We start from the raw sequence: 18,579 nt of genomic DNA on the forward strand, positions 1-18,579 counted from the left end.
ATTGTGGTGAAACTGACACTATTACCCCACCTTACACTTCAGATGAACTTATGAGCATCTGTCGACACCTTTATGTCTGAAATTTGTCGAGCCCGAGGATGACGTCACAAGGCTCCCCACTTTCGCATCATCACACAGGTGGGTTGTAGGCACCGTAGGGCCAAATTTCAGCAATAATGGGTTTCGAAAAAGTGATCCTTTAATTCTGTTCCACTGAGAGGATTTAGAATCACACTCACTGAGTAAAAAATAATGAAAAAAAACAGTAGATCCTATTTCATGCATTAGCGGTACAGAAGTATCTCAGAGACAGTGCGGGCTTTGTCAGATGCAGCAGGCGAACGAAGCCTCCAGTTCTGCTGCGACCTCATTGACTGCTTGTGGAGCGACCCATCTGTGGCTGCAATTTGCGCGGCGAGCATACGGACGTGCGGCTCAGCAAGCTTGTTCCGGACCACGCTAAAGGCCAGCGCTCACACACACTGACGCACTTACACTCGCGCACACACACTTGCACGGGGCTCCGGTTGTGGATGTTCCAGCCTGTGTACGCACCCGCCGCGCCGGAATAAGCCCCGCCGGCCGGACAAAAGCGCGTAATAACACGAGATAAACCGTTAATCAGTGTCCACTCAGCGCGCCGCGACAGGCCGCGCCGGGATTTAGCGGGCCAGCTAACAACCCACCGCGCCGGAGCCCCTGCGTCTGCTAGCAGCGGCGGCGGTGCCTGCAAATCCAGTGCCTGCTGGCGGGCCGGCCTATCAGATGCTCCGCCCGCAGAATTGGCGCCGACACACCGGCCGATAAGGGGCAGCCGGGGGGACCGCAGCCGTCCGCACCCTTTCCGGCGGGTCTACTTTCAATTGACAAATCGTATTGGCAGCCAGGGAGACCTGCACACAAAAACAGAGAGGGATTTTGTTCCGGTCGCTACCTCGGCTGATTTCGTACTCTGCGAGCGCTTTTTTTCCTATATTCTACACGCCCATTGGCCGTGGACACGCACCTTACATCGTGACACGCTTTTCTGGACACGCGCCTGGACGTGAAACGCTTGTCTAGTTCAAAAACGCTATTTGTACGCACGACACTAGCATTTATATTTGTGCAATACCTCTACATTTGTTACTGCCATTCATTACATTGCAGCAAAAAGTAACAAAAGTGACTAGAGGCACCCATATTTAAGACGCGACACGCCCGCTGGTTTGCTGACGTGTTGCTGACGTGAACTTCTACGTGAGGTGTGAGACTAGAACCATAAAAGTTTCCGAATTCTGTTGTGTGACTTCCAGCTTGATTATGAGGCACATGTGGATTCTGATAGTCATTCCGCGAACAAATTTTAGAGCATCTATCACCATTTTGATGTTTATTATTAAGATCAGGCACTTTCAGTGCAGGTATGTTTAAATTCAAATAATTAATTTACCTTTGAGCTGCTTGTTGTAATTCCATTTTCGTATTCACAGCCAACTATTTTCTGTTTTATATATATATATATATATATATATATATATATATATATATATATATATATATATATATAAGCAGTACTTAGTTGTCAGAATCATTGATCTCCGGTAGACCAGGCTCGAAAATGAACTAATTGGTTCGAAACTAGTCACCAAACATACATACTGCAACTATTGACAAATTCGTTAATAAACGCTTCCTGTCAACAAAATGTTGAACCTAAAAAGCTGACTAGTCCTGCTTGCTGCAGGAAGTAGCTTATTTTATCCTGAAACTTCTTTCTTCACGGACGATTTAAGGTTTTGGATGAGGAGGAGATGAGAGGTAGCAAACTCAGATACGAATCAGAGAGTGCACTGAAAAATCTAAGTCGAAACAAGGCCCCTGTAGTAAAAGATGCATTTACTGAGACCCTTGGGAAAACATACCATGACAAAACTACTTGAAGAAGACAGTACGAGGGCGTGCGGAAAAGTAATATCCCCAAAATTTTTTATGTCAAATCTCCCAAAGCATTTTCAATATAACAAGCGTTATTAACACTCTACCTCTTTATTCTTCACATCTATGTTTTTATATCTCAACATAATGAATCTGGCGACGAAAACATTTATCCCAATGAGGGGAAGTTTGGGAATCGAAAACCGAATGGGGCCAAACCGGGACTGTATAGAGAATGGTGAATGGCAGAAAATCAAAGGCGTCTCATTGTTGCAGATGTCGCAGCGCTTGTGTGTGGTCTGGAATTTTCATATTGAAGGAGGGGGTGCTCCGTCTGTGTACGAACTCTTCGAATTCGAAACTTGATTACAGCACGATATTTCTCACGCACCGACTTATTTATGTTCTGCGCCTACGTGTTACACGCACAATTCGGAGCCCTCTAGCGGCAGAGCGCTGGAAATACGTAGACATGAAGATTAAAACATATAGAATGTTAACATTTGTCTCATTTAAAAAGCTTTAAGACTTTTCTCATAAGAAATTCGGAGGCGTACTTAGCTCCACTACCACGAAATAACTCCAAGTTCAAAAAAGGCAGGTGCTGCTAGGTTTCGAAAGTGTTGATCAGTCAGTGTAGTTAGTCATTATCGCGGAATTATTTACAAAATAATAGAAAGGCTACTAGAAGCTCATCTCAAGATAGATCATATTGGTTTCCAGAGAAATATGGGAACATGTGAGGTAATACTAACCCAACGACTTCTCTTAGGAGTTAGACTGTGGAAAAGGCAGACCTATGTCAATTAAACTGGCAGGTTTTTGAAAGCTTTTGACGAGGATGACCAGAATACCCTCTCTGAATTTCGGAATGTACTAGGGATAAATTACCCCGATCGAATGGCCATCTACAACTTTAACGTAACAAGACGAAGTTCAAAGTGTCGAAAGGAAAGCAGTGGTTGAAAGGGGAGTGAGACAGGCTTGAAGCCTCTCCCCAGTGTTATCTGACTCTGTACACTGAGCAAGTTGTGGAGGTAACCAACAAGAAATTTCTAAAATAGATTAAAATTCAAGGAGAAGAAACAAAAGTTTTCGTGTTTGTTGATAATAGTATCATTCTGTCACAGACAGCAAAGGATGGAAGAGCAATAAAGGAACGAACAGTGTCTTGAATGCTTATAGGATTCACATAAAAAAAATTAACATCCGTGACTGAGTTACTCACTAAAAATAGGTGAGGATATCTTCTATTGGGTAGAAAAATATCTGATGATGACGAAAGTAAAGACCTTATAAAATGTAGATGGGTAAGTGCAAGATTAGCGTGTCTGAGGAAGACAAATTTATTGACATCGAATATAATTTTAAATGTCAAGATGCGTTTTCTGGAGGTATTTGGTGGAGTATTACCTTTTACGAAAGTAAAGCGTGAACAATAAATAATTCAGAGAAGAAGAGAATAAAAGCTTTTGAATTGTGTTGCTGAACGAAGATGCTGAAGGTTCGATGTAAAGATCGGGTGCCATAACTGTTCCCCTCTCTTCTCCAACCTTTGACTATAGTAATCTTTAACGATTGCTCTTACACATGCTACTGCTTTTCGAAAATAAACAGGCATTCAGCTGCCAAATGTGTACTGTTTCCTCGCATTATCTTAGTGCTTCGATGATAGATCCCTTTAGTGTCGATCTGACGGTCACACAGAACACTGATATTGACTCTTTACATCTGTTCAGTTGATGACTACTGCACTAAAAGACAATTTTACTATTATTGCACAGTCTTGCGACCACTATTGGTAACAGGTCAATATCTGCAGTCATTCACACGTGTTCATACCAAAAAGCAGAACAAATCGTTCAAATGGGTCTGAGCACTATGGGATTCAACTGCTGAGGTCATTAGTCCCCTAGAACTTAGATCTAGTTAAACCTAACTAACCGAAGGACATCACACACATCCATGCCCGAGGCAGGATTCGAACCTGCGACCGTAGCGGTCTCGCGATTCCAGACTGCAGCGCCTAGAACCGCACGGCCACTTCGGCCGGCCAAACCAGAACATAAATAGCTAATAATAAAGTACACTGCTAATTATTACTTGGTTCAGTGTTATTGTAAGTGTTAAATGCAGGACGATGTCTGTGTTTAAATTTAAGGTCAACCACGATAAACCGATATTACAAATCAACTTCTCTAATGTGGATCAAAGTATACCGTTGCATATGTTCAAATGCAGTCCTATACGTAATGTGTATGTCAAATAAGTGCGAGAAAAGTAACTATTGGCTATTACACGATGGTACACTAAATACTGATATCTGAGTTTATTTCCTACTGTTTTGAAACGCAAAAGAGTTTTACTTTTCATAATTTAATCTCTTAATTTTCAAAACTGTTTTATTAAATAGTTACCAGAACTAACATACTGAAGACTGAGTCTATTATGCTATCGTACACACGTGTTCCTGCTGATGTTTTGAATATAAAGGCGAAAATATAATTTGCCACCCTTCGTACCTGAGATATTCGTAACTGCGAGAGGTGGGAGCTGGGTGCCGTGGTGTCTTCGGTATGCTTTTGGGCTAACAAGACGACAATATCTACTCTGCTCCCCAGTTCAGACTGCGGAAATTCAGTAAAAGAAGTAGTTTTCTGTAAGTCATAACTCCAAAAAAATCAACTGTCACATGGATTGTTATCTTTTCACTGGGACCTGCTTTATGAGATTTGAGCGCAACACATTTATTTTCTTCAGCGACGTGCACATTTATTTAAAGTTCCCCTCAAATCTCCCATAGTAAAATTAAATTGATCAAAACTGGTTGTTGCTAACGGAGGTCAATATAACATTAACAAATTCAGACAAACGTAGAAAGCAAGTTTGCTAGCTTTCGTCGGCACAGTACATTCCAAGTAAGTTTTCCACCTCCCTGAACAATGATGTCCACGTAACTCGACTCTCTGCACAGTACTGTTCCTTCACCTTGTACTACATGGATTTAAGTCAAAACCGCAATGTATCTGCCATCTGCCCGAAACGCTACTTTTTTCTTCCTTTTTCTTTCTTCTTGACATAATATCTTCCCCAAACATTAATTCGGCTTCCTCTCCTGTCTATAGGTAACTCTCTTCAATTCTTGATTCACATTCAATGCCTCTGAGTATTTCGCAAGTTTAATGTCCGACAACGACTTCACCAATACGCTTCGCGAAGACCTACCACAATTTAACTTCTTCCCATAACATTATCTCTTTCGCCTTCTGCATCCTACATCACAGTCAGAAGCTCGATCCAAAAAAATTTCTTCTTCTCACAATTATTTCCATGAGCGCATCTTCATCCGAAAATCTGTCCATCATTTACACCTCATTGAACAGTCTCCTCTTTCGTTTAATTACATAGGTATGAATTTTGTCCTAATGAGAATAGTACTTGATTTACAGAGTTGTTAAAAGGAGTGCACAATAGTAGAAATGAAGACGTACGTATTATGTGAAATGACAGTCTTCTTGGTGCGTTTGACAATTTATTTGAAGTATTTACTACTATGACCACTTTTGCATGTCTGAACACACGAGTGATATGCATTATTTGGCTGCCAGAGGCCAGAGAGGGAGAGAGAGTGTTGTTCACGACAGAGTGAGTGAACTGAAAAACATCTGAAATGATGTTACAGTAAGACGACAGTCTTGGAGACAGGTAATTTGCGTAGAGTTTATTCTGATGCAAGCATTAGCCGAGTAATTGTTCGAGTGTAAAGACTTCACTGTTTGTATTGGTATCCAGGGTGTATTATAAATCATGTGTTTATTTTCTTAATTAGTTTCCTCCAACCACTGCTAGTTTAAAGTATTTCATTCAAAAGGGTAACAGTAATTTCATGATGGTGTGGCCTGAAGACGGAGTGCATGACAATACAGAGAAAAGGCCATTGTTCAAGTTAATTCGAGTCATTTTTGTGTCATTAAATGGAGTGGATATAATTTCAAAACACTACAGTAATTACCAGACATTGTCATCTGTATACGAGGCTATCTGAGTGTCTAAACACGGTTGTTCTTATCACACAATCTTATTTGCACAGATCGCATAAAAATAAAAATGATTACTAGTTTCAACAAAATTAAATCACCATCTTCAGTTTATTTATATACAAATGGTGTGGGCGAATAAACATAAAACTACTACCTTCTCCCATTTATAAATAATGGACTGAAGCTGTTAGATGAGAAGTGTATTTCATGTATCTGATAAAACCTCCACTTTCCCGCCTTGCACTGCTGTATGGACAGTGAATCACGTTTTTGGAAAGAGAACAAAAGGTCAATTTCCGAAATTAAAATTAAGTAATATAAGGTAGTTACCCACGCAGTTATTTATTTCAGGTACGTGCAGTTCGGCACTTCACGTTTTTGCAGTGTGCAGACAGAGTAGAGCCGAGCTACCCGCAAGGTAAGACTCTATTGTAAAGTCCAAGCGAACGCTTTTAGAGAAACTTAGAAACATAATTCATAGTAAAATTTCATATAAAGTCAGTTGAAGCAATTTTCTAATGAGACATCTTCTCAGTATCTAACAGTGATGTTTCATGAGAAAGCCAGTCTGAGTATTACTGATAATCATTATTTATATTCAGTGTAATTTGCAAATAGATACAGTTTAGATTAATCCGTATCTTACATATGAAAAACAATTTGGATAAACATTTTTGTGTACAAAAGCATGGTAGTAAAGAAGATTTTGAATCAGAATATGTAATCGGAATTTAAAAGCTATACAGTTTTGAAGCAAAACGTGATAGTAGCATCACGTTCCTTCAGTTACAATAGTAGAATGTTACATTTAGAAAGTTTTACTTGTCGACATACTTGTCGACATTTCTGCTCAGCACACATTCTTTTAGAAGTTTTTTGGTTTCACAGTTAGAGGAAAACGCTCTGCTCTGTAACTGGATATACAATGAAAGATAATTGATGGGTTTTAATCTTCTACTTATATTTACATGTTCTATTAATAACTGTTTGTGCACTGTATAGTTTTGTTTAAGTTCTGTAATTAACTGTGTTTAGTAATTATTCCCTTATCATGTTCTAATATTTGCTATTTTCATTTGTTGTGACCCTCATTTGTATCAAAATGTCAAAAACTACTAGCTCCAAATCAGTTGTTAGAGGTCTTGGGGTGGCTTGAAAGGTTACAATGAGTTTTTTTCTTTCTTAGCCTGTATAACTTATCTTGAATAGACAGTGACGTTTTCTTTAAGAGAAGGTTACAATGAGTTTTTTTTCTTTCTTAGTCTTTATAACTTATCTTGAATAGACAGTGACGTTTTCTTGAAGAGAAAAGAATACTTGTATGAGGAGAAAAGAACTTGCATAGTATTTTATTTCCATGAGTAAAAGGGAGAATCTCTGTCGTTTTTTGTCATAGCCCTCATTCTTCTCTCATTCTTATGGTTTCCTTTCTGCTTGTGTATCTGTATAGCTATAGTGTTCGTGTAAGTCTCGTTGAAGAATAAGTAACGTTAAATGAAATTCATTATATAGTGCTTTTTCATTTTGATGCCAACATCACGTTTTAATAGCTTATCTCTTGGATCAAGCGTTGAGTTTTTGTGACCGGACTTAGCCGGCTTGGGGGCAATGTGTTCAGCTGCTATTGTTGCTGTCTCACTGAGGTAATGACTGTTTATATTTATTAAAAAGAATCTGTTTGCTTTGTCTTGACGAAGTCAATTGGACTTCGTCAAGATAAACGAAACGGAAACTGGAACAGAAACAGTGCGAATAGGAATTGAAGCATTTATAATTTTAAATTTGACGATCATATAAGTTTTAACCAAGTCAGTTAATTGTAAAGGTAATACTTCATCTTCTCGTTCCCTGGTTATTGCGTGAGAGAAATATATGTAATCGTAAAGCGTTTATTACGAAAACTTCAGTATAGTTTTCTCTTCCTCCCTTATGACGGCCGTTCTATGAGATCTGAAATCATGATTCACTAATGAATCAGGCCAACTTTGGACGTTATTAAATCTGAAAGATTATTCGTATTTCCATCTCGGTTCAGATCGCATGTAAAGGATGTTACAAGGCGCTTCTAATGAGTCGTTACACGTGGAAAACCTGAATAAACAGAGGTCTTCTCAGATGATAGGCAGACGTGATCAGAGGTATCAGCTTTGAGTGATTAGAGGTGAACATGAGAATGTGAGGAACCGCTACTGCGTAATAACACCAATTGTGATAAACACAGACAAACTACTGCCAACGACATGATCAGCCGCACCACTGAAATTCGCGAGTACAATTTAACAGTGACGATAAAGATAACAGATACGCAAAGAGACACCAACGATATCATGAAAAAGAATTGGCATTCCAGAGGTAATTATTACAGTCGCGGAGTTTACCGAGACAAGCCCTTGCAAACAAAGAAATTATGGAAATAAAAAAGAAAAATATTTCAGCCGTAATAATTATTCTGAACGGTGTAATCAAACCAGTGGAATTCAAAATAATTTCAACCCAGAGCAGAATACTGATATCTTAGGAGTTCTGATCTATTTAATAATCCTGGATGAGACAGTGTGCCACAATAATGACGTTCGGCGCAGCCGAAAAACCATACGTTTCCCCACATAGGAAAACATTTCGACTAAAAGAACAAATATAGTTCCTTTGGAAGATATTAGACACAATCTGTTAGAGGAGAATGGCGATACACAAAATACTTTAGCTCATTGTATCTTCGCCATTACGACTGGAAAGTTTCAGTTACCCATGGTGTTGTGACTTGGCAAGACAGCCAAGCCACTATGAGATAGCCGAAAGGCACGCGTTTAAGCTCACGCAGGCTGGCGTGAGGTCTGGAACAGTTAAAGGAGTTGAGTCTAGTAAAAAAAGTACGTAGCTTCTGGAATACTTAACTTTAACCCATAATTGGTGAACATCGGTCTGACGGTACATGCATCACAAGATAAATAGCAAATGATAATGGCGCCTTGCTAGGTCGTAGCAAATGACGTAGCTGAAGGCTATGCTAACTATCGTCTCAGCAAATTAGAGCGTAATTTGTCAGTGAACCATCGCTAGCAAAGTCGGCTGTACAACTGGGGCGAATGCTAGGAAGTCTCTCTAGACCTGCCGTGTGGCGGCGCTTGGTCTGCAATCACTGACAGTGGCGACACGCGGGTCCGACGTATACTAACGGACCGCGGCCGATTTAAAGGCTACCACCTAGCAAGTGTGGTGTCTGGCGGTGACACCACACATTGCTTTCGATTCAGTTACTAGCTTCAATGCATTCGCTAAATGTGAGAAAGCAGCTGTCTCTCCAGCATTACCACTACAATGTACAAAGATAAAAGGAGTAATTATGAGAAAGAGTATTAGTGTAAGGAACCAAATTCGATTAGATTTTGTGGCCGGCCGGTGTGGCCGTGCGGTTCTAGGCGCTTCAGTTTGGAACCTCGTGACCGCTACGGTCGCAGGTTCGAATCCTGCTTTGGGCATGGATGTTTGTGATGTCCTTAGGTTAGTTAGGTTAAGTAGTTCTAAGTTCTAGGGGACTGATGTTCTCAGATGTTGAGTCCCATAGTGCTCAGAGCCATTTGAACCATCTGATTAGATTTTGTATGTCAGGGTCAGTCTTCGACTAACTTTTTAATAGCCTCATTACATACTACAGAAATAATTTGGTTTTTTGATTTCTTAACATGAAGCGATTTTATACTGTAATGGCGCAGAGAAGGAACTGGGAGTTGGAGTTAATGATACGTTGGTCTGCATGAAATACGAAGACTTGATTTCAAAGGAAGGGGAGGACATAAAGTGTTTAAAGTTTCTTTCTGCATTCGTATCGCAAACCTCGTGTAAGTCTGTTTCTACTAACATGGGTGATGTAATGGCATCTTGTCAGTGCTGTATTCCTAACAAAAATAGTGAGTGGACTCTCTTAAAAAAATCCTGCATGTTGCCTTACCGATCAGACTGCTGCACGTGTAGCTTAGCCTGCTTGCACTGGTTGTTCTCGGCATGCCTGTGGGTTTTGACCCATACCTTGATGTAATTCTCGGGGATTCAGAGATTTAGTGGAGGTCCCACAATTGAAATAAACATTATGGATGAGGGATGACGAACAGAAAGCGAATACCTCAGTGTTGTCATAACTTAGTTCATTGTGTTGAAGCCTCTTTCACAGCCTGATGTACTCACGCGTAGGGTATCAATTCAAACAAAACCTGTTTTTAGGTTTTCAGGAATGTTCTCTCCACTGTTGCCTATGTAAACTCTGAAACCTTCTCTTAGATTTGGATAAGAAAGAAAAAGACGATCACACATTTTTTTAGATTTTCTTCCCCTTCTATCTATGGGCTCACAATATCAAAGGGTCATTTTTTACTGTCCAAAATATAGAGCTCTTTCATAAATGATCTGAATTATTCACTGTCATTCGAAATTATCCTTTGCCTCAAATTGTCGCTAAGGCTCTGACAGAGTTCTTTCCTAGTAACTAGGATATTCAATCTGATTCATCCTCTTCTGGAAACTACTGAAACGTCTTTGAAGCAACCTTCAGAAAAATCTTTCTCTGCTTCCTTCGTGCAATCACGTGACAGTTCCTTCAGTTGTTGAATGGCTCTTATTGACCTCCTCATTGCCCAGTATGATGACGGAAGAGTATTAACACTCTCCTGTAGGAGCTACTGTGAGAGGATAATAATCGCTTCAAGAACATCAGCAAAGTGTGCAATGTGGCTCACGAACTCAGAGCTTGATAGTGTTTCTACAGTTCCTTGAACTCTTCGCTTACAATTGATTTTCTAGTCCTGTCATTCGAACATCTATTGAAATGAGCCTTCAGAGCCTGATGGGACTTCCATACTGCTTGCAGTGCTCCAAAGCTTGAGGCCATCCAACGCACTGACAATAATTTAGATGTCTTCTTAACCTCTGTGCCTAACTCTATTTCAACAGCTGACAGTTCACGCTGATTCTTTGTAGGTTGATGATACAACGCATACAGCTTGTTGATATCATTCAGTTGCACCAGCAACCGGTGATTCGATTAGGTGGCACAAGTAATTCCATGTGAATAGTTTGTTGTACTTGTTCTGAACTCGTTTTAAAACACCTGAATTACTGCATGCAATTACACTAGCACCATCAGTGCATCCTCCAATCAAAATGTCCTTCGAATAACTTTTTTTTTTAAAAAAAAAAAACCTGCATCGAGCGACATTTCTTTCTATTGTTTGTGCATCTGTTCTTTTAAGTTCAATGACATCCTACAAGAACGTATTTAAACAACCATCGCTCATTTCAGACCTTAAATACACTATTAAAAAGAGACCTTGGAATTGTTCGATATTGTGGATGAACAGAGCTTCTTCCTCACAGTGTCCGCAACGCAGTATAAGATATTGGCACAAGTGAGTTCACTACGCAGTGTTTCGACTATAGTTAAGACAATTTTGAATTTTCAAATCCACAGGCTTGTGAAAGTTTAAATATGGTTTGTTACTTTTTGCTACAAAATATGCTGTGTGAAACACTTTCCTTGTACTTTCAAATTTGTCTTTCTACTGTTCACCTACAAGGTTTTGTAAATATTGTCGTGTCTTTCTTTTCGTTGTCTGTATGCAGTTCAATGGGCTTCAGATTTCATATGTTTATGATTTGTTTTCCCATTGGTGTTAGGGAGTTTGTTCACTTCCACAAACTGGACCCACCGAAATAATACTCCATTCTGTGTAAATGTACTCTCCCTGTGATTTACCCACACAAATATCCTACACATCTTTACACACTGAGCAACCTAGCTTGCTTTCCCTACACACTTACCACTCATATTTTTCCTTAATTCTATTCATGTACATCCTTCCAACAAACGGGATACTTAGATACGTTTTGGAAGTCCCAATAACAAGGAATTACTTCACGTGATTGGCTTTTATCATCAACAATACCTGGAAAATGAACATCTTCTCTATAAAAAGTCAACACGAATTTCTCAAATAGAGATCCTGCGAAACTCAGCTCGCTCTGTTGCTCCATGAGATACCACAGCGCAGTGGACAACGGCGCTCAGGTTGATGCCGTGTTCCTTGATTTCAGTTAGGCATTTGGCAAATTCCCACATTGCCGTTTAATGAAAAAAGAAATACGAGCTTACGGAGTATCGGAGCACCCTTGCGATTGGACTCAAGGCTTTCTTGCAAATAGAACACGACGTTCTTAACGGAACAAAATCGACAAATGTAATGGTAATATCCGGAGTACCACGGGGAAATGTAAATGATCTAGTAGAAAGCGTCGCATGCTCTATAAGGCTATTCGCAGATGATGCAGTTGTCTATATCAAAGTAGTAACTCCAGAAGATAGAAAGAATTTGCAGAATGACCTGCAAAATATTGATGAATGGTGCAGGCTCTGGCAGTTAACCTTGAACGTAAATTAATGTAACGTACTGCGCATACATAAGAAAAGAAATCCACTACTCTACTGCAACACTATTGATGACAAACAGCTGGAGACAGCGTCTGCTGTAAAATATCTAGGCGTAACTATCCAGAGCGACCTGAAGTGGAATGACAACAAAAAGCAGATGGTGGGAAAAGCAGATACCAGACTCAGATTTTTCGGAAGAATATTAAGGAAATGTAACTCATCCATGAAAGAAGTGACATACAAGGCGCTTGTTCGCCAATTTCTTGAGTATTGTTCAGCTGTCTGGGATCTCCATCAGGTAGGACTAATAGAGGAGATAGAGAAGATCCAACTCGTGAGCGGCGTGTTTCGTCACGGAATCGTTTAGCTGGCGAGAGAGCGGTATGGAGATCCAAAACAAACTCCACTGGCAGACGTTACAAGAGAGGCATTGTACATCACGGAGGGATTTACTATTGAAATTTCGGGACAGCACTTTTCAGGAGGAGTCGGACGACATATTACTTCCTCCCACATACATCTCGCGTATTGACCACGAGGAGAAAATTCGAGACATTAGAGCCAATACAGAGGCTTACCCACAATCATTCTTCCCAAGCACTATTTGCGAGTGGAGTAGGGTTGGAGGGATGTGATAGTGGTACCGAAAGTACCCTCCGCCACACACCATTAGGTGGCTTGCGAGGTATGACCTAGATGTAGATGTTCCGGGGCTACTATTCGTATACGACGTAGATGAAACATTATTAACTTCACATTTTTTCGAAACCACATGGACCATTTTCTGTAGTTGAAACCCTGGAACTCGGTTTACTGAAATAATCCACTATACTGAAAAATTGCGTTGTGCACTTACTTTAAAATGTAAGATACAGGGCTATAAAACCGCTAAGTAATACGTAGAACCGAACGAGCCAACAGAGCTGTTCACTACAAAGCCTATAACTTAACTGAAAAAGAAAACCTGCACAGCAGGACCTGCGTGTCGGTCGTGCAGTGGCTAACGGGGAATGTTCTTAACAATCGGACTGTAAACGTACAAACGAAAGGCATGACAATAACTCGACATAATAAATAGGTCTACGGTAATAATGTCATAGTAGAGGGTCAAGTCAAGAGCCACCATTCCGTACTGAAGCTAGAAATATCAGCATAAGGAAACGGGAAATGTTTTCATTTTACTTCTATCGTACCTTACAGATTAGGTTTCAGATAGGAATCAGGTTTTTTTCATTGCTAATCTTTAGGTGCTCCTGCAGTTTGAAGTAACCTTAGCACTCACGCGGCGACTTTTACACCGCCACGAAATGGTTTTCATTTTCGAATGCCCACTCATTATTACATCGGGCTATAGTGCCAAATAAATCAGTGTCAAGATCATGAGCCGTAAGGTGATTACATAGTTAACCAGGGATTACCTGGGAATAAAGCACGTAAACAGTTACATTTCCAAGAGATGGTGCAAATGTCGCCCATGCGAGACCCTGAAGGCTGAAGAATACAACACTGGCGTGCCGATGGGCGGTTTTAGGGGTTTTCAGGCATTATTATCATGTCACGCGATGTGAGCATCTACAGGCGAATGTACATCGGATGCGTAACGCCGCACAGCGCCGCTCAGCCCGTCACAGAACGGTACAGAGCGGCCCTGAACTCCCAGGAGTGGATGATGATGATGATGATGATGTTAGCTTTGTGAGGCGCTCACCTGCGCAGTCATCAGCGCCCTTACACTTTGCCAATCTGTACACAATCCAAACTATCCACTTTCATGAATGATGACGGAATGATGAGGACAACACAATCACCCAGTATCCGAGCAGAGAAAATCCCCAACCCTGCAGCGAAACCGAACCCGGGACCCCGTGATCCAGAGGTAGCAACGCTAGCCACTAGACCATGAACAACAGACTCAGGAATGGGACAGAGTCTTTGTAGGTGGCCATCTCCACTGTGTGTGTGTGCGTGAGTGTCAATAATGATGGAAAACGAGAAATGTCGTGCAGAGTGCACAGTATCTTTGAGGTTCAGACACCGCACGGAACTTTTCATTGTTGTGCAGCGTGGCGCGGTTTGATGTCCACACAGGCGGCGCTGTGCAGGACGTCCTTGGCTTTGCACGGATGCCCGACCCCACGCACCTGATGTTCATTGTTCTTTTTTATTGCGTTGTTCGTCTGGGCCATTTATCAATGCTCGATTGACTTCACAGCTAACATATTATATGTGCCATAGCTCAGAACTGACTACAATTCAATTTAGAGAGACGACGAACGATGATTACTGTAATAAGAAAATATTTTCAACTCAAAATAGTAAGGAGAAGGTGTAACCCTCGGAAAAAAGTGAGGGAACGGCATCCGCCCGTGTTCCTCCTCTAACATGGCCCTGCATCTTGTTATGAAAGAGGGCAGTCTGTCGACGTACAAGAAATGATACGAGACAAAGTAGGTAAAGTTGAGAGTTCGTTTGAGGCAGACAAACAAGACTCTTAAGAAATATTTTGTATTCTCACTCTAAACTCAATCATTGCTACCTCAAGGGATCATTGAATCAGCTGTAAGTTTATGCAGTAGTCCACTTCATATCGTAAACGAAAAGATGGATCTATAAGATTAATTTTTGATTCGAGACAAACCAATACTATAATTTCACCAGGAACAGATCGGACAAAAACCTTAGATAAGTTATTACAAAAATGTTTTGATGTGAAGATATAATTTTCTCTTGACTTACAGTCCAAATTTTGGCAAATTGCACCCTTCTAAACCGAGTATTTTTTGTTACACTGAGTACCATTAGGGTCTTTAGTAACCCCAACGAAATTTATTTTTTACTAAGAATAGTTTTAATAATGGTAGGAAAAAATCTCATTTCTTATGTTTTCCACAATCTAAAACATAATGTCAGTGACATTACATTAAATTAAAATGCATATTTTTTTAAATTATTTATTTCTGTAAAATTTACAAGCGATTCTCATGAAACTACAAACATTTTTGATTACATTCCGAATTGACATTTATCACCCATTACACTTACAGCAATGAATTGCAGAGTGGTTTTTACACACAGAACATCCCATTTTGAACATTTATCGGTGAATTTCCTAATTCTATGAGAAATGCCCAACTCTTGTAGTTGGTCCTTTTTGCCCAGTCTGGTGTAAGATGTAACCATATGATAAATGCAATCAGTGGACTGATATCAATCATATTGTAAAATAATACCATTGGCCACCGCCTGCTCAGTCTCTTTGTAGTGTACGTTCTTACCAGCTTGTCCATGGTGTCTACTCCTGATTTTGTTTTATTATAATCCAGAATCATTACTGGCTGGCACTCTTCACGATCTCTCACCTCCTTCCTTGAATGCATTGTACTGAGCAAAGTTACAACTTTTCCTTTTTCGGACAATATGAAACAATTGAAGAATGCTCTTGGATTCCTAAAACAGATGAATATTTGGCTCGACCTTTGGTCTGAGTGAAAGCTTGTGGTAGTTCTCCTTTATTTTTCTAATTGTTCCTAAGATTGGTTGGTTGGTTGCTTTGGGGAAGGAGACCAGACAGCGTGGTCATCGCTCTCATCGGATTAGGGAAGGACGGGGAAGGAAGTCAGCCGTGCCCTTTCTAAGGAACCATCCCGGCATTTGCCTGGAGTGATTTAGGGAAATCACGGAAAACCTAAATCAGGATGGCCGGACGCGGGATTGAACCGTCGTCCTCCCGAATGCGAGTCCAGTGTCTAACAACTGCGCCACCTCGCTCGGTCTATTGTTCCTAAGAGTGTGAGATTAATTTTCAGAAGTTCTCTCGCCAAACTAAGGCTAGTGAAAAAAAATTGTCAGTTGTTACATTTCTGCCACTGTTTTCTAACCCTTTCACCATATTTAAAGCCACTCTCTTGCCTTGACCAACTTCACGAGATTCATTTTCTTGTCGACCAATGTAAACTTGGACATTGAGAACGTAAGACGTTCCACTATCACATACAGCCCATAATTTCAACCCACATTTTCCTGGTTTTCAAGGAATGTTTTTCCGAAATGGACATCTACCACGAAATGGCACAAGTTGTTCATCAATTGTTTCTTTGCTGTGAGAAACATATGCTTCTTGAAATGTGTGTACCCACATTTCAAATATTTCTCTAATGGGAGCCAGCTTGCCTGAAGCACGGTTGTGACGTCTCACATCTGCATCATCAAATCGGATGCACCCTGAAATTTGCGTAAAGCGATTTCTAGCCATTCTTCCACTAAAAATGGGTCTACCATCCTCTTTGTTCCACAGATGTGTAACTGCTCCATTATGGGCCTTGTAAGCACCCGCTAGGATCAAGACACCGATAAAGCACTTCAGTTCAATGGCATCTACTGGTTTTCATTTACTACCGTAAACAAGACTACCCTCTTTGTTAGTCCACTTTAGAATTACATCAACAATGTTTCTCCTAAGAAACAACTGAAAAGCTGATTCTATGGTGTCTACATTATTCACTGCGAATTTTGTCCCATCTCTCTTCTCTTCCAGAAGCTCTTCTCAAATCGTGTTTACAACACAATTCTTCTTTGTTTTTAGACCCACACAAAATAAAATAAAAAATAAAAAAGTACAAAGGGTATATCTTGGCGCTAGACACAACGCACATTTACAAAAATATAATGTGTACTTACATGTAACAGTCAGAAATATGTGTTGCTTCCTGTTGAGGCTGGACATCTTCAATGTCCAAATCTTCTTCTGAACTTCCGTCTGATTGAGGAATGTTCTCTTCCAAGACGTCAATTTCTCCATCGCTGCATGAGACATCAGAAACTATATCGCTGACATCACTATTTGAGTCTCCAGATAGAGGATCATCCTGCACTAATATTTCGAGCACTTCGTCTTTGGAAAGATGACGAGACATTTTCGACTAAATGCCACACACAATAGTAGTCTCCACTTGTGTGAACAAATAACTGTCGTCTTATAAAGTCTTGGCAACAGTCACAGATTACAACAATATTTACAAGAATAAAACAAACCAATAGAGCAAAAGTTACGGATTCAATGCAGCATTATTGGGTAATAATACCGCAAGAGAGAAATGGGGTCACTTTTAACCCCAATGGTATTCAATGGTTCTCTCTTGATTTTCTGCAAAACTAAATATTTTCAAAAAGTTATATTAATATATTACGAACCCATTACTTAATTCAGGAAAAGTCCGAATTTTTCATAATTTTTAGGAATAGGAAATAAGGTATATTTTACAGAAAATTACGGCCTGGGGTCACTATAGACCCCACGGTATTAGGAGGGTTAAGAAATATTTTGTATTCTCACTCTAAACTCAATCGTTGCTACCTCAAGGGATCATTGAATCAGCTGTAAGTTTATACAGTATTCCACTTCATATCGTTAGCAAAAAGATGGATCTATAAGATTAATTAAGATTAATTCTTGATTCAAGACAAACCAGTACTATAATTTTACCAGGAACAGATCGGCCAAAAACCTTAGATAAGTTATTACAAAAATGTGTTGATGTGAAGATATTATTTTCTCTTGACTTACAGTCCAATTTTTGCCAAATTGCACTGGGTCTTGATAGTAGAAAATACACAGCTCTTCTTTGTTTTGGAACGTGTTACCAATTTAATAAGTTACCATTTGGCCTTAATACTATTTTGCAGACATCCGTTTGCTGCTAACATGTCACTTATGTTATAGTGTACATTCACCATTTCACTACCAGTTATAGATGTAGACAGATATTGCACACAGGCGCTTTGGTGGCCCACTCAGCTTGTGCCTTATGCAGCCGTTTGTGTCGCGTGTGCCTTATATATATATATATATATATATATATATATATATATATATATATATATAAACTGAGATTGTAAAAATGAGTTTTACTGAATGAAGCAACAAGTTTACTGTTGCCAGTCACTGATTTATTTATATCCACAACATGTTTCAGAGGTTTAATCCTCTATCATGAGGTGGATTTACATGTGTTATGTGTGTGTTGCGATACGATCCTGGGGTAACTTGTTGCGGTGCCTAATGGAGAACCAAAGAAACTATTTCAGAACATGGTTTTGAGGAGGCTTCACGGCTAAAAACTACACATACATCTCGGATGAAAATAAACACACAAAATAGAATACCCCCAGAGGTCAGAGGTTTCTCTATCATAGCGCATCACACGT

This window comes from Schistocerca americana, chromosome 2 (assembly GCF_021461395.2).
Source record: "Schistocerca americana isolate TAMUIC-IGC-003095 chromosome 2, iqSchAmer2.1, whole genome shotgun sequence".
NCBI classification, from domain to species: Eukaryota; Metazoa; Arthropoda; class Insecta; order Orthoptera; family Acrididae; genus Schistocerca; species Schistocerca americana.